General features: G+C 35.3%; 1 long non-coding RNA gene across 1 annotated transcript; it reads left to right on the top strand.

Moving 5' to 3' along the window:
* The first annotated feature begins 12,008 nt into the window (after positions 1-12,008).
* On the top strand, positions 12,009-14,654 carry LOC137035355 (uncharacterized). The gene is made up of 3 exons (XR_010897058.1): positions 12,009-12,081; positions 13,221-13,273; positions 14,103-14,654. It is a non-coding gene; the product is annotated as an uncharacterized lncRNA (long non-coding RNA).
* Positions 14,655-24,586: the final 9,932 nt, after the last annotated feature.

The raw sequence follows: 24,586 nt of genomic DNA, 5'->3' as shown, positions 1-24,586 counted from the left end.
TAAGAAGGCAATTTGGCTATGTATTCAAGCGTATCTCACTCTTATAGTATAATTCAAACCAGCATCAGCATTTGGACAATACCCACACAACAAATATCATCTTCCTTCTGCAGCCTTAATTTACGCCTCTTTTTCACCTTTCCTTTGGAGTTTTTCTGGCCTGTTGAGGGGAAGCCTACAAATTCCATATTGGCTTCTGTGGGATGGATATTACCGTGTGTGTCACAATCTGTAATTATTCGTGGACAGGATATGAATTGATCTGCTGGTTTAATTCCTGAGGGATGTGACCGCTGTGTCCCTCGGGTGGTGTTCAATGTTATCTCTCAGAAATTCCCTGCCTTTGTCTAGACATGCATGTTCCAGTGAGAATGAAAAGGGCAGAGGATGAGTAAAAAGAAAATCTGATTCACTAGTTTATTAAAACGTTTTTTTTTTTTTTTTTTTTTTTTTTACAAATCCACAGGGGAATATGAGGATAGAAGAGGAAGTCAAAGAGGAAGGGGAGGGGTTAATCTGAGTCCACTAAAAGAGCAGACAGATGCCCTAATCCTGTTCGCATGGAAATATGACTTTAATAAACTGTTAGCCTGTGGTGATCTTTTAAAATGAGGATTCAAAATCCCTTCTTTGAATTCAGATTTATTAATTCCAGTGTAATTGTTTGGATTCCATTTGATGTTAACATATTTTTTGGGCTTAAAAGCACATGAAACATGATTTTACTTTATACAGTATGTGACCTGCTTCATCATTTTAAGTCATTCGACTCATTTTGAGTTCTGTGCATTATAAAGTAAAAACAGCACTTCTAATGATAGAGTATGCCAATATCAACAAGTACTATTTTATTTATCTAATAATTTCTTTTTTTTTTTTTACATCTTACATTACTTAAAAGCATTAACACACATATTTTGTGTATCTTATTTTATTGAGGATTAGTCAAGTCTTCAGTAAACACAGCAAATATAATGATGTAGTCACTAAAATCTGGTTCAAGTTAATTTCTAGTGGATGAGTTGTTTACTCTATAATTATAAGTCCTCCTGGGACTCACTGGACAATTTTACATTTCTCTGTCTTTCTTATTGACAAAAACAAGACATGTTTTAGTGCTAGTGCAACATCCCACATAGCAAATGTTTTCTGGCCCAGCTCCGGGCCACACGATCACGTTTCCCTCGGCCCAAGTACCACAAAGAATGACGGCCCTGAAGTGGCCCAGAACTGGATTAAAGACAGGGGTCCCACATGGGCCATAACCGGCCCGAATCTCAGCCAGTTAATCACCCTTAACTGGCCCTGAAGTGGGCCAATACAAGTTTTATTATTGGTACCAATTCTCAGCCATATGTTAACCATATCACCACCACCCTTTAACCAGAAACCCCAAAAATGAGCCATAACCCAGCCTAATCTTACCCAAACCATGTGAACAAATGAGTCACAAGAAAATTCAATTCTCAAAATTAGTTTATTTAACAATATTGCACAAGCCAATAATAATAATAATAATAATAATAACCACATTCAGAATTGTGTAACTGTGTGAAGGCTATTTTATTTAGTACAATCAAAGCATATCTTATTACCACCTCATGAATATATGAATGAATCTAGCACTGAAATGTAAAGATATTATAATGTAATTTTACTCTCAACAAATATAGAGCAAAAAAAAAAAATTTACACATCAGAATGTTTGTATGTGTGAGGGAGAACGTGATCCTATTTAGGACTGTCCTCAGGAAGTGGAGTACAGCTCTGCAGCCCCTCATTTCTCCACAAGTGCTCTCTCCTTATTCCAGCAGACTATTAGTCTTGTCCCTGACAGCAACATAGTGTCGGGCCAGATCCGGCCCACATCTGGTCCGCGTGTAAACCACATGTACCAGATGTGGGCCGGATATGGGCCACACTATGTTGCTGTCTGGGACGTGGTGTCAGACAATTTTTTCCTCACAGCAGCTAAAAGACAAAATAATAATACAAAATTAATAAATACATATACAAACATTCATCCATCTACTGTAAATAAATGTAGGTAACAAATGAAAAATAAGGTTGCTTTGGTGTTTTTTACAGGAAATGATTGCCAATAATATGGCACTATTGAATGACTAACTGGATGTCAGAGTTTGACAACAGTATTATGACAAATAAGACCATTTTAGCAAACAAAAACCTTAAAAATGTTGAGATATGGAAACTGTGGTGTAAACAGAGTAACCAATGCACTGTTGAAGTACTGATAATGTAACGCATTCAAAGCATAACATCTTATTTCCACCTCAAAAAAAGTGCATTTAATTTCAAAATGTACTGGTCTGTCTTAAACAGTTACTTATTGCATAGGTTAATGTAAACTAACAATGACCTCCTACAAATACCAAAAACATGTCTTTGTTTATGTGATTATTCCAGATTTGATTCTACATGACTGATGCAACACTGTAAAAACTAAAGGTGCCTCAAATATCCTTTTGGATACTCAAGGAACTTCAAAATGTATTTTAAGTGCCTCAAAGCTCTTTCTCCTATAGTGGGGTTACTGGTGGAACCATTGACAGTCTATACAGTTCTTGCAGGTACTTATAGGATCCTTTAAGCACTTTGTATTCAGTTCTGAGGTTCTGGAGTCACCTTTTCATTACTATGAGACCTCAAAGTGCTTTGGGGGAAGTTCGAGGAACTCAAATTCTATAAAAGGGTTCTTGTAAGATCTGTAAACATTTACATGGTTCCTGGAAGATCTCTTTTTTTAAAAGCCAGCATCTAGAGTAACCCAAAAGTTCTGTGAGGCCACAATAAGATGTACAGCTTTGAACATGTATTAGGCCTATTATTATTATTATTATTATTTATTTATTTATTTATTTATTATTATTAATTTTTTTTATACTTAAGTTTGATTAAGTAGCCTATAGCCTACATAGGCATACATTTATTCTGTATATTTTATAGATTGATTTAAAGCTTAAATAATAATAATAATAATAATAATTATTATTATTATTATTATTATTATATGAAAAAGAAACAAGAGGAGGATAAAAATGATTATGCTGTCTCGGAACTGCTGCTATTCCTCTGCTGTCATCGCTTCAGTGATCCTCGCGCTGCTCGCGCGCACAAAAGCTCACCTCGTCATCATCATCATCATCGGATTTGAAAGTAACGGCTCCCCTCATCAAAGCCTGCCGCCGCATCCGCGGTTTGCTCGGCTATCCGTTATAAGGTTTGTAAACTCGAAATATAAACACGCAGTCTACTCACTATATGTGCAAACACATACACATTATCTTAATTTATTATACAATACTATGTTTTTACAGTGTTTACCCCTTAGTATGTCGTTAAGAATGATTTAGCCGTTTTAGCTGCCATGCTAACGAATCTAATGAACTTTACGCTTCAAACGGAGTTCATTAACTTATTGTCTAAGATTTTTTTTTTTTTTAGTCATTCAACGTAATTGTGTTTTCAAATTGCCAACATTACTATGTTTGCTGATACCTGTCGTCATTGGCTTTTGTTATTAGGCATACAGAATAACACAAATCGTTAATATAGTTTTTGTTTATTTACTACAGATTTTCTCTAATAGTACCCTTTTAAAGTTCTTTACTGGCCAGTACATTTTTATCTTTTAATGTTGTGCATGGATATAATCAGCTTTGTTATTTTGTTTTCCCAGAACAACCATTTCTGAAATAATCTTGAAATGTTAGAGTACCTGAACCATGTAAGTATTGAATTACAATTTTCTGTGTGAAATTGTAGCCTATGTTTGACTGCGTACTTGTGTTTTTTAACTTTACCTACCTACTGTAAATCTAATTTCAATGACAGTTTGGGAGATATTCACAGATCAAGATATACAAGGTGCTGTAATGTGGTGAGTTTTAGAAGTAAGGTTAAGGGATATTAATTTAATTTTAAGCTGCTCTTTTCCATTTATCAAAAGTGATTGGGTATAGGAAACTTCAAAATTAACTTAAAACCATTCATACACTATATTCCTAGTTTTTAGAAGCCATACAATAGCTATTTGTGATGAACAGACACAAATTTAATCCATTATTCTCTGAAAATCTTCCCTCGTGCTCTCAAATCTCATTCACATTACTCATATAAATAATATGACAGGTGTGGCATCAATGATGCTAGATGCCTTTTTTCTTATGCCTTAATCATTTGCATTTGAATTTAAGACATTTGAACTTGAAATTACATCTTCAAGTTTAGTCTTTTTTATAAAAACAAAGAAAGAAAAAAGAAAGATATTGTGTGGCTTCAGAAGACTTACAACACAACTCATAACACATGATTTGTGCACTCGTATGATACTTTTTAGGATCTTTTCTTGGACATTTTTGGAGCTTAGAATATTTATCCATTTTACATAGATTGATGCATTGAATTGAATGAGACTTGAATTGATTAAATTAATGAATGATTTACACAATTTTTTTTTCTGTTTGTGTTTCATGCAATGAAATTGAACGGTGACTGCATTATGCCCGAGATCTGCTTTTGGGTTCCACAGACAGAGTCAAACAGGTTTGGAATGTTACAAGGCTGAGGAAATTATTTTAATTTTAAAACTATCACTTTAATAATGTTACTAACAGTAAATTTTGTACTTTGCAGGGATCTTGGCCTAGTATACTTAAACAAAAATCCTCCAGTAGACCTGGAAATCATTGAAGTGCCTGGATCATCCAACAAAAAAGAGGAAAAAGAAGCCTAGCAGAAAACAAAGCTGCTGTACCTTTTTACTTTTCTGATTAATTACCTCAAATGTACCTTGTGAAGATTTTATTATTGATTGGATTTTATGTTGCCGCGAGTAAAGGTGCAGTCACATTTGTGACATTTCTGTGAAATCACGCAGGCAAAAAGGTCCATTTATCATTTTCAGCAATATAGTGATGTATTATATGATGGAGCTCATATAGGAGTCACTTTCAGTCAGCTTTCTGTTGGTCAAATCTGGCGAATTTGAGTAACCAACTTGGACTCATAGTGAAATTTTTTTTTACCACATGAAATTAATGATTGTGTGGATTTTTATTGAAATTACTGGAATTCATTCTCCAAACAGCAGCAAATTTTACTGCACCTTAAAGGGTTAGTTCACCCAAAAATGAAATTTCTGTTATTAATTTACTCTCCCTCATGTCGTTCCACACCCGTAAGACCTTCGTTCATCTTCAGAAAACAAATGAAGATATTTTTGATAAAATCCGGTGGCTCAGTGAGGGCTCTATTGACAGCAAGACATTTAACACTTTCAATGCCCAGAAAGCTACTAAAGACATATTTAAAACAGTTCATGTGACTACAGTGGTTCAACATTAATGTTATGAAGTGACGAGAATACTTTTTGTGTGCCAAAAAAAACAAAATAACAACTTTATTCAACAATATCTGGTGATGGCCATTTTCATAACACTGCTTCATGAAGCTTTGAATCTTTATGAATCTTTTGTTTTGAATCAGTGGTTCAGAGCGTGTATCAAACTGCCAAAGTCAGTGGTGAACCATTGAAATTTCGAAACACTTATCACGTAATAAAGCCTCGTTTACTGAAATCACATGACTTTGGCAATTTTATATGCGCTACAAACCACTGATTTGAAACAAAAGATTTGTAAAGCTTCGAAGCTTCATGAAGCAGTGTTTTGAAATCGCCCATCTCTAGAAATTGTTGAATAAATTCGTTATTTAGTTTTTTTGGCGCAAAAATAGTATTTTCATCACTTCATAACATTAAGGTTGAACCACTGTAGTCACATGAACTGTTTTAAATATGACTTTAGTAGCTTTCTGGGCATTGAAAGTGCTAAATGTCTTGCTGTCAATGGAGTCCTCACTGAGCCATCGGATTTGATCAAAAATATCTTAATTTGTGTTTCGAAGATGAACGAAGGTCTTACTGGCATGTAAATGTGGTAAATGGAAGCTTAAACATGTTTGTTTAACGTGCAAGAACCAACGAGGTTCATTCTTGTGTTACACAGCACGTTTGAGCTTTAGCAAGAACCATTGAGGTGGTTCGGTTGAGCTTCTGTTTTTTTTCGCAGATCAATGTTTACATGTGAATAAAAGCTTAAAATAAATCTGTTCACCATTTAAGCCGGGCACACATTTAATGACTAGCTAAAACATTCTAAGACTGTGCTCAACATACAGCGATTGTTTCCTGCGACTGAAGCCGATTTAAATACTAACACATGGAATTTGAACACCAACTGTAATCGCAGACTGAACGCAACTGGCTCATGACTGATCGCGCTCAAACGCGTCCAGTCAAAGTATCAATTTACATTCATAATCAGCCTTACAATCGTTAAGTGTGTGCGCAGCTTTAAAGTGATTGAGTTTATTCAGAAAAATTGGACAAAACCACTCAATTCATATGGATTATTTTTACTATCTCTTTATGAACTTTTTTAAAGGTGCCCTTGATCATGTTTTTAAAAGGTGTAATATAAGTCTAAAGTGTCTCCTGAATGTGTCTGTGAAGTTTCAGCTCAAAATACCTCGTAGTTTTTTTTTTATTAATTTTTTTAACTGCCTATTTTGGGGCATCATTAACTATGCACTGATTTTCACTCAACCCCGCCCCCTTCCAATCGCATCTTCCCAGCCACACGAGCTCTGGACTATATTACAGCGCATTTACAGAGTTCACACAGCTAATATAACCATCAAATGGATCTTTACAAGATGTTCATCATGCATGCTGCATGCATGCTTCGAATTATGTGAGTAAAGTATATATTTGGATGTTAAACGTTTGATTCTGCATGAGTTTGAGGCTGTGCTCCGTGGCTAACGGCTAATGAGGAGAGATTTATAAAGAATGAAGTTGTGTTTATGCATTATACAGACTGCAAGTGTTTAAAAATGAAAATAGCAACGGCTCTTGTCTCCGTGAATACAGTAAGAAACGATGGTAACTTTAACCACATTTAACAGTACATTAGCAACATGCTAATGAAACATTTAGAAAGACAGTTTAAAAAATATCACTAAAAATATCATGTTATCATGGATCATGTCAGTTAATATTGGTCCATCTGCCCTTTTTTGCTATTGTCATCGCTTGCTTACCTAGTCTGTTGATTCTGCTTTGCACATCCAGATGTTCTGCTCTTTCTAATGGCTTGAATATGAGCTGGCAATGGCATAGGCCTAGGCAAATATTGGGGGCGGAGCCCCCGACTGTTACGTAACAGTCGGTGTTATGTTGAGATCCGTGTGTTTTCCGGAAGTCTTTTAAACAAATGAGATTTATATAAGAAGGAGGAAACAATGGAGTTTGAGACTCACTGTATGTCTTTTCCATGTACTGAACTCTTGTTATTTAACTATGCCGAGGTAAATTCAATTTTTGAATCAAGGGCACCTTTAAACGTCAAATTGGTTGTTGCGTAGCTGTCTATGGAGGGACAGAAATCACTCAGATTTCATCAAAAATATCTTAATTTGTGTTCCGAAGATGAACGAAGGTCTTACGGGTGTGGAACGACATAAGGGTGAGTAATTAATGACACAATTTTCATTTTTGGGCTAACTAATACTTTAATGTCATTTTTTAAACATTGATTTATTACATGGGACATTTGTGTTTCCATGCATTTTGTTGAGATGTCTATTCTTGTATTGCCTATTGTTTATAAATGGTTGGTTATTCATGTTGCTTATGTATTACCCTATTTTTTAAATGTGTATTGATATTAAGCCTATTGCTTTTTTTAAGTGCCTTAAAGTGTATGTAAAAAAATTCATCTATATGCAATAAACAGTTTTTATTTTGCATTTGCAGTCTTTCAATTTATTTATTATAATAGAAGTTAAGGATAACCATAGTACCAACATGAAAATAAATTAATAATTAAAAAAAAAAAATGAAATTTGGTTCCTGGAGGCACCCAAAGCGGTTCCACACAATGCTTCATATAAGGGTTCCTCAGGAAACCTGGGTGGTTCCTCAGAGAACCAGCCCTTTTGAAAGGGTGCCTAGAGGATCTACAGACGGTTCCGCCGGTGTGGCAAAGTGAAGAACCCCAAAAGGTTCCTACATTCACCTTTTATTTTTACAGTGAAAATGCTTATAAAATAACAAATTGCTTTCTTATTGTTTTAAGAATGTCTACTAGCTAAAACAAAAATATCAGACATAGATCTATCCTGATTATCAAAGTCAGAGATTAGATTTAGATATAATTAAATCTGATTGTACAAACTTTGAATCACTTTCAGTTAAAAAAGTCAATTACTGTTGCTGATTTTGCTGTGATTTTTTAACAACAGTGGGCTACATTGTTCCGCACACTGGACAGGAAGCACTGCGCCTCGGACATCCCGCAGGCCTGTCTATCTCACCCCGGTCGCGTCAATCCATAGGTCAATCCTCATATCTGGGTTCTCAAGTTCAAGGGCCAGTGAATCAGCTACCTTATAGGCAAAATTCACTTCAATAAAGAGCTAAGTGGCATCCGAGTTTCATGTATTTCAAAAAGCACCAAAAATGGGTTGTTATTCTATTTTTAAAGATTACGTTAGCTGTTACAAGTGATGGAATTCATTAATCATAATAACCAAAATAATCCTAAATATAGCAGGCCTACTGTAAATACTTACAATTACAATTGTCCAGTACACAGAGTATGGCACATAATCGCTACACTGATCTGGGCCACACACCACACATCCACAATCGGCCCAAATGTTGTCTGCTGTCATGCATGCGGTGCCATCATTGCCACACATGGCCCACGGTTGGCTGACATGATGCTGGCCAGTGCCGGCAACACGCCAGCAGTGCCATTATGAGGCCACATTTGGGCCAAGTCTGTTTGCTATGTGGGATGATGAGCAAAGCATGCATAATGGATGTGTTATTGTTGCTGGATGTGTTGTCGTTCTTGTGCTGCCACAGAGAATTATGGGAAATGTAGTTTGGCACAAAATATTCTTCATCAACGGTATAGCCTACACAAAATGTGTGCAAACTAAATAACTTATTCTGATCAATTATTTAACTGACATGTTTCCAACTAAAGGAAATCCAGTTTCCCAGTCATAATTTCTCATTTTGCTAGAAAAATATTTCATTTTTGAATTATATTTAGTAATATTTGTTTTGGTTTAGTTTTATACTGTCAAATATTTCCTCATCCAATTTTTTGAGGATGCACCTCCTCCCTTCCCACCTTGAGAGAAAATACCCCAGTGTACACTCTATGCTGGGTTAAAAACAACCCAAGTTGGGTTGAAAATGGACAAACTTTTCACCCAGTGGTTGGGTTAAATGTTTGCTCAACCTGCTGGGCAGTTTTATTTAACCCAACTATTGTCTAAAAATTACTATATGGCTGGCTTAGGCCCCGTTTACACTAGTGCATTTTTGTTTTAAACAGTGTTTTAAAAGGAATACGATCCTCGTTCACACTAGCGTTTTCACAGCGTTTCAGAAACGATCTCTGTCTAAACTACATGGGCGAAATCGAATGTCACATGACAGTTCATGCACACTGTGGATGTGCGTACAAGTGTAAACAGTTGCCTCTCAAGCATGTAGTTAGTTGCAGTATTTAAAAAATGCAGAGTTTAACTGCACAATGGCTGCTAAAAATTACAACAAAGCCAGCAATAGTTGCAGTTCAATCTCCATGTTATTGTTTACACGGTCGTCAAGGATACACAGAGCGAATGTGCGCAGACACGCCATCGTTTTCAAAAGTCTCAGTTTTGGTCCGTTTACACTGAAACACAACCCTGGCGTTTTCAAACTAAAACGGGATCTGCAGCATTTTTGAAAGTCTCCATTTTCGAGGTTCGAAAACACCGGCGTAGTGCACACGAGAGGCGTAACCGTATCAAAACGTATGCATTTTAAAACATAAACGGGGTGTAAACGGGGCCTTAAAATTAACCCAAAATAGATTGGAAATTAAAAAATGAGACATAATTACTACAGGCAACAGTAATAATCAAAAGGTGAGCATTTATTAATAAGCAATTTTATGAATGTTTATTGTTTAATTATTATTCATTAAACTTATTAATAAATGTTAATGTATTAAACATATTAACAAATGTTAATTTCAATACTTTGTGTTCATTTTAAGTAAGCAATACAGTAATTTTTAAACAATAGTTGAGTTAAATAAAACTACCCAGCAGATCGAGCAAACATTTAACTCAACTGCTGGGTTAAAACTACCCATTCGATGGGTTAAAACAACCCAACCACTGGGTTAAAACAATCCAATTACTGGGTTTGTCCATTTTCAAACATTTGAACCCAGCATTTTTTAGTGTACACTCTTAAAAATAAAGGTTCCAAAGCTTTCCCATCTCGAAGCACTTTTGAGGCCTGATTTTTATATGTATCAACCACATGCAATCTCTTTTCCTCTTTGACGTTATTTTCTTTGCTACCTTGTCTGTTAAAAATAGCATGTGCATCAATTATACATTATGTAGGGGAGCATCTCTCCATTACATCCATCAGTTTGTTGCTTTATGGCTTTTATCTGTGGCATCTTCTGATAAACACACTTTTCGTTTTATCTTCTGGTGCGCCCCTTTGAAAGCCCCATGTGGTGTTATTTTTGAGGGATTCTGAGAAAAGTATAGTGTGGGTTTAAGTGCTTCCTGCTTTGCAAATGCAAAATCTGTTGTTATACAACATGTTCTCAAACAGCTAGTGCAAAGTAATATCCAGAGACATCCTGACTCTATTTATAACCACTTTCGTTGTGTCATCATGGACAGAATGTGTGTATCATGACATTTTTCAGATATGATTTAGTTCCATCCAAAAATCAAGCAAATCTATTGGTTAATTCTACCTCTAAAAGAGCTCATGGGCAGTCTAGTATCTTGTAAACCAACTTTGTTTCCAGATGGACAAGTAACCCTTTGGCCTGTGATATAGTGTGTCTGACATTGTATATTTCCTTGTTTGTTTGTTTGTAACAGCTGTTGTTGTTATTTATTCACTCACCCATGGAGTCAGTCTAGGTCTGTTAATTGCAATAATTACAGCTACTGTTCATTTGTCTGTGTGATTACATGTGTTACAGGGTTCCCGCTCCTTTAGTCCTCTAATTTGTGAATCAGTGGTAGTTAACCTTCAATCTAGTAAGATTTCAGCATTTTTATATTTAGGTGAATGTCATGAGAAAATGCCCAAGCCACTTTTTAATTTAGGATGGAACCTGCAAAAATAAATAAATACAATTAATTTGTTCGTTCTTTCATTTGAGCTGCATTTTGCATAAGGGGAATTCATTTAGATCATTTGCTTTTTGACATTATTTTTCTAATTCTTTCTCATTACTGTAATGCATCCAGGTGTTTTGTTTTTATTTTGCATTTACATCTTGTAATTCCCATTATTTTTTAACTGTCACTGTCTATGAATGAACTCATTCTATCAGCTGATTCATTCAGGAACAAAATAAGTGACTGTGATCAAATGAGTCATTGAATCATTCACTCATCCAATTTGTTCAAAAACATCCCAAATTGCATACCATCCGTCCTCAATAGTATTCGTGTTATGTATATTGTATATTATCATATTTGTACTATGTTGAAATGAGTTTCCAAAGATACCCGGATGGTTTACTTTTTCTGGTTACAATACGAAGTGCATCCGAAATCGCATACTCTTGAGTATAGGTACTTATTTTGAATAAGTGCATACTTATCCAGTGCTAAAAAAGTATGTTCTATATACACTGAAAAAAGTGAAACTACTGTGTTGTTCATTTAAAGTGCATTTTTACATTGGACTAAGTGAAAATCATGGTTTCTGGTTTAAACCTGTTTTTTTCAGTTTGCCTTAAAGCAAAAAACGAAGCCCCTAGAACAAATTAAAAACAACAATTTGACTTAAGTAGTATTTTTACTTTAAACCAGATGTTTTCATGTCACGTGACCACATGACGTCACATCAACTAACTGCTCGCGCCACCAGCCAGCATTTTGCCATCTGCCATTATCGCTTCGAGTCTGAAGACGGTCCGTTGCCCAGGAAATCTTTTAGACAAGGTAAGCATTCGAAAATGTGTTATTTTAACGAAAATAAGTGTTTTTCATTCACATTTATGGTTAGTGGCAGGATGGACAATTAGGTTATTACTTTACAGACAACTGTGTTTGTGCACATGTTAGCTAAAGCTAGCCAAACCAAACCATGCTATCGCAATACGCATGTTGCCTCAGTGTGACAAATACAAGGTTAATTTAGTTGTTATTTCACTGTGATGTAAGGAAAATATAATGGTAATTTAGTGTGATAAGGCTCGTTTGTCTCTAACAAAGTTAGTGCTCGCATAAACTACAACAGCTTTCTCACATACACTGCAGCCGTCAAATAATCTAACGTTGGTTAAACATTGACCGCGGGAGCTGTTACGTTATATGAGACGTTAATTGTAATGTCGGAATCAGTTAATGTTCGTTTGAGCCTATTTGTGTATAGAGTCGGTAATTGTTTTTTTTTTTTTGTTGTTTTTTTAAACGGACAACAATTATTCGGATTTCACATAGGCAAACGGCTGAAGCGGTGCCAGTTGTTGGAGATGCGTTTCCCAAAAACATCGTTATCCAACTAACATCGCTAGTTCTGTCGTTACTAACTTAGTTAAATGATTCTGTGTTTCCCGAAACCATAGTTCAAACGAACATTCACAAAAAGCATCGCAAACTTGTGTGGTTGGAACGACAGCTTTCTTGTTTTTTACGACATATGGACTTAATCATTATCTTGAGCAAAATAAGCAAGCTCTCATTAAGTACAATGTAAGTTATATCTTTTATTTTGAATATATACAAATGTCATTTACATATTTTAGTTTGTCAAGAGATTTTAAGCACCGTTTTTGAAGAGTGCGCATGTGTGTACGTGCTCTAGTACGCAAGTAACGTTAAGAGATTGAATCTGGAAAGCAAAATGACTAAGAAAAATGAAAGTTATTAATAAAACTTACTGAATTAGAAAATGAGTTCTGATTGACAAGGAAGAATTCATATTCCATTGTTTCTCCTGTCAGCATAATGCAGTTTAGTACAATATCACTACAAAAGTAGGGACTAATTAATAATTACAGTCTAGTGATTATGGATAGTGCTAATTGCCCCAACAAAAAACTAAGATGTGAAATCTCACCTTTTCCTTTGTTTTACAGGTTGGATTTTGTTCCCTGGAAATTCCAGAATTTTGCCCTAATTGCTGAATTTGGTGAGTACCAATGTAAACATCTGTGAACATTATTTTTATGTTTTAAATAGGAAACACTAACACTAGAGAATAGCTTTTAAATTACCACAGAGTAGTGTCGTCACGGTACCAAAATTCCAGTAGTCGGTACCGATACCATGAAAATTTTATGGTTCTCGGTACCAATTTCGGTACCACAGTAAAATTTATTGGAACTATTTTACTATTTTATATAGCCTATTTTAAAAACATTAAATATGATTTGGAGTGTGTGTGTATATATAGGCTACCTCAATTAAATAAATTTTGAAATATAAAAATAAATAAATAAATAATTAAATGCTCAAACATCCATTGTGTACTGTTGAAAAAAACAGCATATGCTGGTAAGGTAGGTTTTAAAGCTGTATGCTGGTCAAACGCTGGTCCTAAACTGGTCTTGCTGGTCCATACTAGTCCTAAGCTGGTCCTGGACCAGCATAAACCAGCTCAAACCACCATACCAGCTTCAAAACCTACTTTACCAGCATATGCTCGTTTTTTTCAACAGGGGTAAAAGACGTGTTTATTTTAAACAAATTTAAATTCATATTCACAAATTCATTAACAACTCTATTTTGACAATTCTGGTTAAAAAAACTGCTAAGACAGCATAAGGCCTTATCAATTTGACTTAAACAAATATTCAGAATTTACTAAATAATATTGACTGTGAAATTTCTTTTCTTTTTTTAACCAGAATTGTCAAAAGACAGTGTTGTTAATCATTTAATTTGTGAATATGAATTTAATGTAAGTTATGACCAATTTTGTACTGCAACTAATATTATTGTTTTCTTGTTTTGACTAGATCCTTTTGGATGGGCAGACATGGCAGTCAAAAGGCCAGCCAAGTTGCGTGTTATTCTGAATCCTGATGACACCAGGAAGCTAGTTTTGCCTGGTGGAATTCCAGAGTCAATGGAGCAGCTTATGGCTGAAGTTAGGAAAGTGTGTGGGTTAAATGGCAATTTCAGACTGCAGTACCAAGACAGAGACTTTGGAGATGCACTAGTGAACTTGACATCTACTGTGGAACTTGAGGATTTGACAACTGTCAAGGTCATCCCAATATCTGATGTTAGATGTTTTATTGTGCTTTATTGTGTGTAGTCTAAGTGTGAAGCTCTAAATATTGGAGAAATTTGGATACAGGATGTTTTATTGTGTTAGATCTTGTATTCAAAAACCTTTTTAAAACCATTTTATTTTAATGTTTTTTCCATCTATTGTTGATTAAGGCTAGTCTAACTGGCAGCAAAAGTCATTTGGCTTTATTTATTTTTATTTTTGTATGTTTTTATTATTTTTTATTTTTTTATTTTTTGACTGAGAAACTGATGCATATTTTAAAGACATCACAATAAACACAGGTCTATTGAAGAGAATAATCATGTCTTTATTTAAGTAACATTTTGTCTTGTGACTAAAGAGAATAAATTGATTTAGGTGTTATTAAAAATCTAGTTTGTACTGAATCAGAAATTTAACTTGAGTAAACTTAATAAAATTCCTTGTAACAAAATTACAGCAATTTTTTTAGTTTAGTCCAAAGTAAAAATTATACTTGGATGTTACGGTAAAAAGTAAGTTTTTCCAAAGTAAAAATTTTAAGCTGTACTCAAGTAAAAATAATGATTTGGTCTCCATAAAAACCAATATTTTAACTTTGTTTCAATGTATTTTTTTTACCTTGGGCTGAAGAACTATTTTGATTGATATTAAAATAAAATTTAAAGTTTTAACCAAATTAAAAATATAGTTTGAGAAAAACTAATAAATTTAGCTGTAACAAATTACAGCAATTTTTTTAAGTTGGTCCAAAGTATCATTTTTTTCAGTGTAGTATGAATGTGTGTAGAATGAATGTAATCCAGATGTACTACATTTTCAGTGTTGGCACTGTCATGTGGTCTAATACTGTCATTCACAAATCCTTTGTCATGGCCTCATGGGATAGTAAAGTGTCCATCATATACATACTTCAGAATCTCACCAGAAGTAGTTGGTCATCTGGGTACATTTTGCCTACTGTTTTATAAGTATTGTGAATTCAGACACACTTCTTTTGTCACATATTGTTTTTCGCCTACTATATAGTAGAGAAGTGTGTAATTTTGAACACAGCCCAGATAATGATCCATGCACACTCTAACAGCTAATATTGCCCACAACCCACTGGGCAGTGGATGAGGATTCGATTAAAACAACAAACACAAATAAAAAGTGTTACAAACTACAAACATTGCAGATGTGCGAGACCAACTGAGAAGTAGAGCGGTTTACATTAAGGGATTTGAGTGATTAATAATCAGTATCTAACCTGATGAAAAGATATTCATTCAATGTTATCCACATTATATTTCATCTGCAATAGCATTGTGAACTTTTATAAAGGTACGTTTGGACATTAACTTTTAAATGCATCATTAAGCAAACACATGAGGAGAGCCAAAAGTGACAGATCAACCTGCTACTACATCTCTCTGATATGGTTGGAAATAAATTAAATTGATTTTAACTGTGACAAGATAATTGACAGGCAGTTTAAATGGTGACAGGATGTACATTATTAAGCAACAGAGTGGTCCATTAAAGATACAATTATGATGAAGTAGTATGTCTCAAAGCTTGCCTATACTATTCTGCTACAAACTTAAAAGTATGTACATTTCTTCACAAAAACAGTATATACGTTTAGAGCTAAGTAGATGAATTGGACTTTAATTCAGGAACGTAACAAGTGACTGTGATAATATGAGTCACTGAATCATTCACTCATCCGATTCATTCAAAAACAGATTCATTCAGAAAACGAAACAAGTGACTTGCTATCCTTATATGGCAGAAATAGTAAGTATATGCTATTGCAAATTCACCCAAGGTCTTTGAGTGATTTAATCAACCGATCCATTCAAAATCACTAAATTAACACCATTATTGTTGCTTGGGGAGGCAGCAATTAATCTGCTGTGGCTTATTTTGTTTTTTATTGATGAATCAATAATAGACAAAGTAACGAAGACATTGTGTCTTAAATGTAGGCTAGGTTTTGTGTTAAAAACTGACTAAAGTTTAAATCATTTTTCAATGATAATCTCACTCTCCCCGAAAAATGTAAGCTATAGCCTACATTCCTAAACTAAAAAACTGCTTTAACACCATAATGACTATCCACATCAGAAAAGGGCAGACCATTTCAGGAATCAGAACACCGAGATGAATAACTTAGCTTTTGGTTATTTATTTATTTAATTAATTTTGAAATCTTCCAGTAATTATAATGCTAACGAGATTCCATTCCAACTTTATAATTTAGCCAGAGGCTATAGAAGACTCATTCCGAAGTAACGCAGTTCTACTTTAAACCAGTTTTTAATTACTGACAGTGTTTTCCCGGTAAACGCTCAAAAACTGCCCATAGCAGGTGCTCTTCAGAATGACTCTAAATAGAATTTTCACACCAAGGAGTGGAAATTGCATTAACACATTAAAGAAGACGATATCCAAGTATATTTAGAATGTGTGATGGTGTGGCTCACGGGAGGGTGTGTGCACAGAGACCATAGTTTTCCAAAGCTGTAAGTGTGACTTTGACACGTACAACCTCTGTGAATCTCATTAAACAGGCTGGTAAGGGTTTAAGGGGCATGTTCCGTAATGCAGCTGAGCTCCCTCTGCCTCACTGTTTCCCAGTCCAGATGCCTACCTGGGACCAGGGGTGCTATACCACATCCTATTCCATAAATCAAAGTAGCCTGTATTATGACATGAACTTCAAGCAATTAAAACTGTTCGTTCGATTCCACCCCTCCCTGTAAATCTTTTCACTTATGGGTCCAAAGTGCAGTAAATTTATGCATCATAAATGTAGCGATGCATAAGTACATACTAACTGTATCTAAGTAAAAAATCAGAGGAAATCACTAGTTTCTACCTTTAGTTCAATTTCAAGATACACAATACTTGCATTTGTGATGTACGGTGGCTTTAACATATTTATTTCACAACAAAAATTCATTGTCATTGGCAAACGAACTGACTCACTAAAATGAATCAAACTCTATTTGAGACAGAATCGATACATTCAAAATGTAGTAGATAGACATTTGATGAAGAACTTATTGTACTGTCCATCGCATGCACAGTTGAGAATTAGGAGGTCATCCAGGTATTTTTCTCCTGCTTTTTTATACATTAAGATTGTTTATCCGAATTCGTACATGAAGTATATTAGAAAAGAAAAAAGAAAGAAAAAACCTTTCTTTAAGTTAATGGATGGATGGATGGATGGATGGATGGATGGATGGATGGATGGAAATGCCAATAATTAATAAATTAACTTCTGTGGACCTGGGTAGAAGAACGTTAATTTCCATTCAGTAAATTCCTCTTTCTGTCATTCCAATTTAACTTCTGTCATGCTTCTTTAAAAAAAGAAATTGTTAAATTACAGTGTTGCTAGCTGTTGTTAGCTTCTTCCCCATCACTGCCACTTCAAGTTGACTTGCCGGTGCACGTTTTCACACCGACTAAATGAACTGAGCACACCTAAAGCCCTAGTGTGAGGACAGGAGACCAAAAGCAGCCGGTAGGCACTCTTGACTAAAAAACTGAAGTCGGGAGAACAGGAGAGCTGTGTTGCATTTAAAAAATAAATAAATAAAAAAAGGCCTCACAGTCCCTGAGGATGAACAGAGTGCAGTAATTAAAAAAGAAGAATTAAGGGAGTGTGCTTGCAGTTCTAATTGCTTCACTGTTTTATCCATGACAGGGGGAGAGTTGGCACCAAACGACCAGTCAGTATTCATTACTTCAATGGTTTGATAGTTTGCCCACCATTTTAGAAAACCCCAGAGGCTTGCATAAGACCTGCACCTGGTCTACTTGATCTCATTAAAAGGATTTGCTCTAAAATCTCATTTCATGCTGGTAAAACTGATGGTAAAGCTAATTTCATCCTGATATGTCTTTGGCTTACCACATCTACGATTTCCTCATATGCTTTGCCTTTTAGATTACCACTACCGTCACCTCTGTAATAGCAACATCCTTCCTGCCTTCATGTCTAATAGCTGTAATTTCACTATACTTCTCAGTTTAAGCTCCACCATGCCACCACTTCCAGAGTCCGGATTGTTTTTGTTTCGTATCCATTTGTTGTGCTTGGTTTCCATCCAGCTCACTGTGGTGGCATCTGCCCAGCCCGTCCGCTGCATTGAGCAGCGACAGATGGTACACCCAGCTGGTGTTCCCTCTCAGCCCCGCTTTTCATGGGTCATTCAGTCTTGACCCAGGAAATACAGTATAAAGCTTGACCTAAACTGCCTTCTGCATTGCATTCAATGCTTAGAGAGGGTTATGTAGCATTCAGAATTCAGATGAGAATTCCAGTTGAAGTTGAAAACAGGATGAAGATTTGTAATTTGAATTTGAAGAAATAGAATTAAAAAATGAATGAAATTCTTATGTTACTGTAAGTGTAGTTTGAATTAGGCTATCCAGATTGGAGTAAGAAACAGCCTACATGGTTTATATATATATATTTTTATGAGTGAAATGCTACCTATAATGCTTTTATATTTTAATTTCTATAAAAATATGCATTTATATATGATTATAATATATTTAAAGGGGCTATAGAATTCAGAAACCCTTGTTATTAGCGACACCGGTGGCTGTTAAGTGAACTGCAGCCAGCAACTTACTGCTTGTGCTTGCAATCATGCACACGTAACGTAAAAGAGACTGAACGCGATTCAATGCCGTGATATACTCATGGCGAAGTTCTTTTCCGTTCTTTGCTTAGAAGTAAGAGGAAGTTGGAAAGTGATATACTGTTAACAAACTTCCAAACGCCGCCCATGCTGCTGAGAGCGACGTTTAAATGAATCTGAGTGCTGCGCCATTCTCTCAAAAACAAAATAAACACACAACAAAAATGACAGCAGTGAGAATGCAGCCGTTAAGAAAGCACCTGATCATAGCGATGAGGATAATATGTTTGCACCAGCTCAGCAATTCACCGGGTTCATGTTGAACAGATGAGGTAATTACATTAAACTGTTAGATTAAAGATCTGGCTATGTTTGAATTAATCCCTTTGCATGACACATTGACATTACAGTACAGAATAGCTCTGTCGGCATTGTCCATTTATTACATGCGTCATCATAGAACGGAAGAGAGGCTCCTGGGACCGTGCGTAAACGTCACATCTTTTTGAATTTCCTGGCAAAAGCGACCCAAGTCCTTCACATAAAAATCAGTTACGTGCTTTCATAGACAACCTAGGACGTCGGGGAAGGTCTGATTTTTAAAGTTTTGTTACAAGTTGTTCACACATTGGCAATAAATAGTACATGAAAATTCTTACATACAGCCCCTTTATATATATAATTATATTATATTTAATATCATATTCAATGATTCCCAACCAGAAAAAAAAAAAAAAAAAAAAACTAAAAAAAGCATTGTGACTTAGAATAAACGATTAGGATTGAAATACTAAAGATTAACCATTAAAGGTTAAACTGACAATTAAGAATGAGCTGTTTTAGGGTCTTTATTATTTATTTATGCATTTCTCTAAAAATTATACAAACTATATATTTTAACAAAAATAATTTAAATTTTTGTTACCCTTTATTTTATGATGGCAGTTGAATCCTTTAATTCGGTGATTTCCAACAAGGGAATTTGATTTGTTAAACCTATAAAAATTGTGACTAAGGATAAAAATATTTGGAATAAATATTAATATTAAATATTATGAATGTTATGATTGAAATAATAAATCACTTTAATCAAATCAAATTATTATAGGTTTTTCTGGTGTAATATGAGTTCAAATAAGCTATAGTGGAACATAAAACTTAAAAGGTTGGGAAGTACTGCTTTTTTTCTTGCCTGTGTTGTTGAGCTTAAAAAAATGTGTTGAACTGTATTTCAGTAGATTCCTCCTTCTGTCATTCAGCTTCTGAATTGAAAAGGAGCCCATTCTTATTCTGACTTTTCCCCAACCCCATTCTTCGCAATTTAGAAAGGTACCAACAGGGAAAACAGTCATCTTCTACAAAATGAAAGATTTCCCCACATGGAAAACAGACAGAAAATCTTCCCAGCATGAAGCTGCTTCCATGTGTGTTTCTGCACTCCAGCAGTGCAGAGTGTGTTTGACTAGCGTACCTCCTCATAACCTCACACTTCTCCGTATGCCCTCAGGTTTAACAGCTCGATGAGAAAGCAATGAGCAGCAAAACATGCCTCGAGGAAATACCACAGTATGTGCACTCCAACCAGGCCATTATGCCGAATGCAGGACCATAGAGGTTATAGGAGAAGTGACCAGAGAAGGTCAGTGTGTATTTTGTAATTAGCTGGAACACGACCTCAGAGTAAACCTCATGAGCTGAAGGCTTTAATGAACACTATTCATCACTGGCATCCATGCTTCAATGTAAAGGTGGCAGCTGGTGTCAGGACTGAGATGAGTCTCATCCTTCATATGTTTTGTGGGAGGAACAGTAAACTATTTCTGTATCAACTGACATTCTGTTACATAACACTTATAAGGTGACTACCACCTCAAAAACAGCCAATATTTACTTGCTGTATCTGAGTTGTGAAAAGACTGTAATTTATGATCAGTTGCGTTCATCTGAAGCCGCTGAGACGACTGATTATCAACACAAACATCTGACCTGACCAAGTTGTCAGTCTAAATAAACACTGCGCACCATGTTGACGTGTATGATGTATTATCATCATGTTTAATGAATAATAAAAAAAGAATAATTTAAATAATTTAAACATTCACACATTATCAGATATTGCACTTTACATCAAAATTATGGATGTGCATATGTATTAAACTGACTCGTCAATGAGTTGTTTAGACAGTCTTAAGGTTGTTTTAGGGTCATACCACCAGACACTGTTCTGACATGTTTTATAAGGGCTGTTTAGAAAGGATGTGTTGAAATAAGGATGGACAGAGTGAACTGGAACAGCGAAAAAGCAATGCTAAGAACAGAGAATGTGAAATAAAACAATGAACTTTAGGTCAACCTGCGACCTTGAGCTTTGGAAATGGGCTTTATATATACAAAAAAAAAAAAAAAAAAAACCCTTCTTCTCCTTCTAAATACAAATACCTCTTCTCATTCTCCTTCTTCTCCTTCTTCTTCTTCCCCCCAACCAGTAAATATAATTAGTTAAACCTATACAAAAAAATGGACTTATTAGGGTTAAAATTTGAACAATTAGCTGTTTCAAGATTTTGTGGAATCACCTTTGTTTTTCAGCCTTCAACACTTTTCTTTCTGGTGTGATTTCCACTGTCACGGCATGAAAGCTATCCTGCAAGGTGCCACTGAATTCAGCAGTACTGGAGCACACACCTCAGGACACCAGACCGTCCAGGTGCAGCAGGCTGCCTTGAGATAGAGAACAGATTGCTAACCAGTGGGATGACATTTAGACCAGCTCTCTGAGTCTCATTAGTGGGGGTTATCTTCTATCTGTATGCCAAAGACATTTATTATAATAAAATTGCAAGCAATTGCAAAGCAAGTATACGATTTAATACCATTGTAGTCATGTGCTCATGAATATTCCATAGTACTTTAATATGTATCATCATTATATATCACTGTCAATTTGCACATTGGTGTTTATTAGTGACTCTTTCAGTATATTACATACCAGTAGGTGGCGACAAGTGGCTATCTTTATGAGTGAGTCTTTTGAATCATTCATTCAACCGATTCATTCAAAAACACATACATTCGAAAATGAAATAAGCAACTGGCTAGTTTGAGATGTGCCTTGCCTCACCTGGCCTGAAATTTAGATGAGAGTAGTTGGGGAAATAGTAAAATAAGCTAAGTTAAAGGTGCCATCGAATGAAAAATTGAATTTATCTTGGCATAGTTGAATAAAAAGAGTTCAGTACATGGAAATGACATACAGTGAGTCTCAAACTCCATTGTTTCCTCCTTCTTATATAAATCTCATTTGTTTAAAAGACCTCCAAAGAACAGGCGAATCTCAACATAACACCGACTGTTATGTAACAGTCGGGATCATTAATATGTACACCGCCAATATTTGCATATGCCAGCTCATGTTCAAGGCATTACACAAGGGCAGGCAGTATTAACGTCTGGATCTGTGCACAGCTGAATCATCAGACTAGGTAAGCAAGCAAGAACAATAGCGAAAAATGGCAGATGGAGCGATAATAACTGACATGATCCATGATATCATGATATTTTTAGTGATATTTGTAAATTGTCTTTCTAAATGTTTTGTTAGCATGTTGCTAATGTTCTGTTAAATGTGGTTAAAGTTACCATCGTCTCTTACTGTATTCACGGAGACAAGAGCCGTCGCTATTTTCATTTTTAAACACTTGCAGTCTGTGTAATTCATAAACACAACTTCATTCATTCTTTATAAATCTCTCCAACAGTGTGTAATGTTAGCTTTAGCCACAGAGCACAATCAAACTCATTCAGAATCAAATGTAAACATCCAAATAAATACCATACTTATGCGATTAGACATGTTGCATGACGAACACTTTGTAAAGATCCATTTTGAGGGTTATATTAGCTGTGTGAACTTTTGTTTATGCTGTTTAAGGCAAGCGCAAGCTCGGGGGGCAGTGATCACGAGAATTTAAAGGGGCCGCAGCCTGAATCGGCGCATTTATAATGATACCCCAAAATAAGCAGTTAAAAAAATTAATAAAAAAAATCTATGAGGTATTTTGAGCTGGAACTTCACAGACACATTCAGGGGACACCTTGGACTTATATTACATCTTTTGAAAACACATCTTTCGGCACCTTTAAATAGTATATTATATTAAAATAATTTGGGGAAAGTTACTTTTAAAAGTAATGATTACAATATTGCGTTACTCCCTATTTAATAGTGTTAGTTACTTTTTATAGAAAGTAACACATTACGTTGTTGCATTACTTTTTCTTTTTATGGAAAGTAATGTGTTACGTTACTTTTGCGTTACTTTTTCTCATCTGGGCTGAGCTGTTTGTTTGTTTTCATAACAACAGAAAAAGTTCTATTTTTGTCAAATGTAAAGGCACAGGAGAGTGCGCAGTTCAATAAACAAGCCTTACAGCTGCTGCCATTCTGGAATACAAAACAATAGGATGCGGGAGAAGAAGTAAATGAGTTTAATGTATGCTCACATTTAGTCTAGAACTAGTCTACAATAACCATCATGTTCACACAGCGCACACAACATCTCTGCACTTACTCCTGATTTCACTCAACATGGGGACATGAGAGGTGTCAGTCAATAAATGGAAAAATAAAATAGCATTACTTATTCAAAAAAGTAACTCAGATATTTTGTTGTACATTTAAAAGTAATGTGTTACTTTGCTAGTTACTTGAGAAAAATAATCTGATTACGTAACTCGCGTTACTTGTAATGCGTTACACTACTCTGGAAATAAATGCAGGCAAGATGTAGTGGATCAGACACCTACGAGATCAAGGTGAATTTCATGTGATTCACACTCAGGAGCTGTGTTGCTAATAAACATGATGTAATTTCAGTTCTATTGCTTTTATATGTAAATAAATTAGGGCTGGGCAAGTTAACGCGTTTTTATCGCGTTAACGCATTAATTAATTAACGCCGACAATTAGTTTATCGCGCGTTAACGTACTTTTTATTTTGAAAGTCCGTTGTTCACTGCGTTTGGTTTGAATACACATAGATAGACTACAACCGAACACAAACCATGGGTCACAGGAGGGGCGGGATGTTTATCAGTAGGCTACTGGCTGCTTGGGATGAGCGTCATCACGCGTCTCAACCAATGAAAGCATTTGTTGTGTGCCTAAGAGAGCTACAGCGCGAAAAAGAAAATATCTGGTGCGGACAGAAAAATGGAAAAAGGTACCCACTGCTTATCACTCAATAAAAGAATCACATTGCTAAGTGTTTTTGAACGTTTTGATTTCGTTTGGTTTAATAATTAACATTACCTTTGCGAGTCTGACTCTCACTGCGCTTGTGAATGAGCAGAACTTGACGGGGACATTCAAATGCTTAACAAAACGCTTCATGTGACCAACAATTCTGTACATGTTTATTAAAGCATACTGTGTGGAGATACGCAAATGAGCCCAAAATATGAATGCAACACGTTTATATCTTAAACGGTTTCCTCTCATGTCATCTCAAGAAAACGCTTAATGCACTTAGACTGATATTAAAGATACCAAATTCTGTTTACAAATAAAGCACATGCA

Source organism: Chanodichthys erythropterus, chromosome 14 (genome assembly GCF_024489055.1).
Source record: "Chanodichthys erythropterus isolate Z2021 chromosome 14, ASM2448905v1, whole genome shotgun sequence".
Lineage (NCBI taxonomy): Eukaryota > Metazoa > Chordata > Actinopteri > Cypriniformes > Xenocyprididae > Chanodichthys > Chanodichthys erythropterus.
Note: the sequence above shows the minus strand (reverse complement) of the source record. Positions and strands in the feature narration are given on the sequence as shown.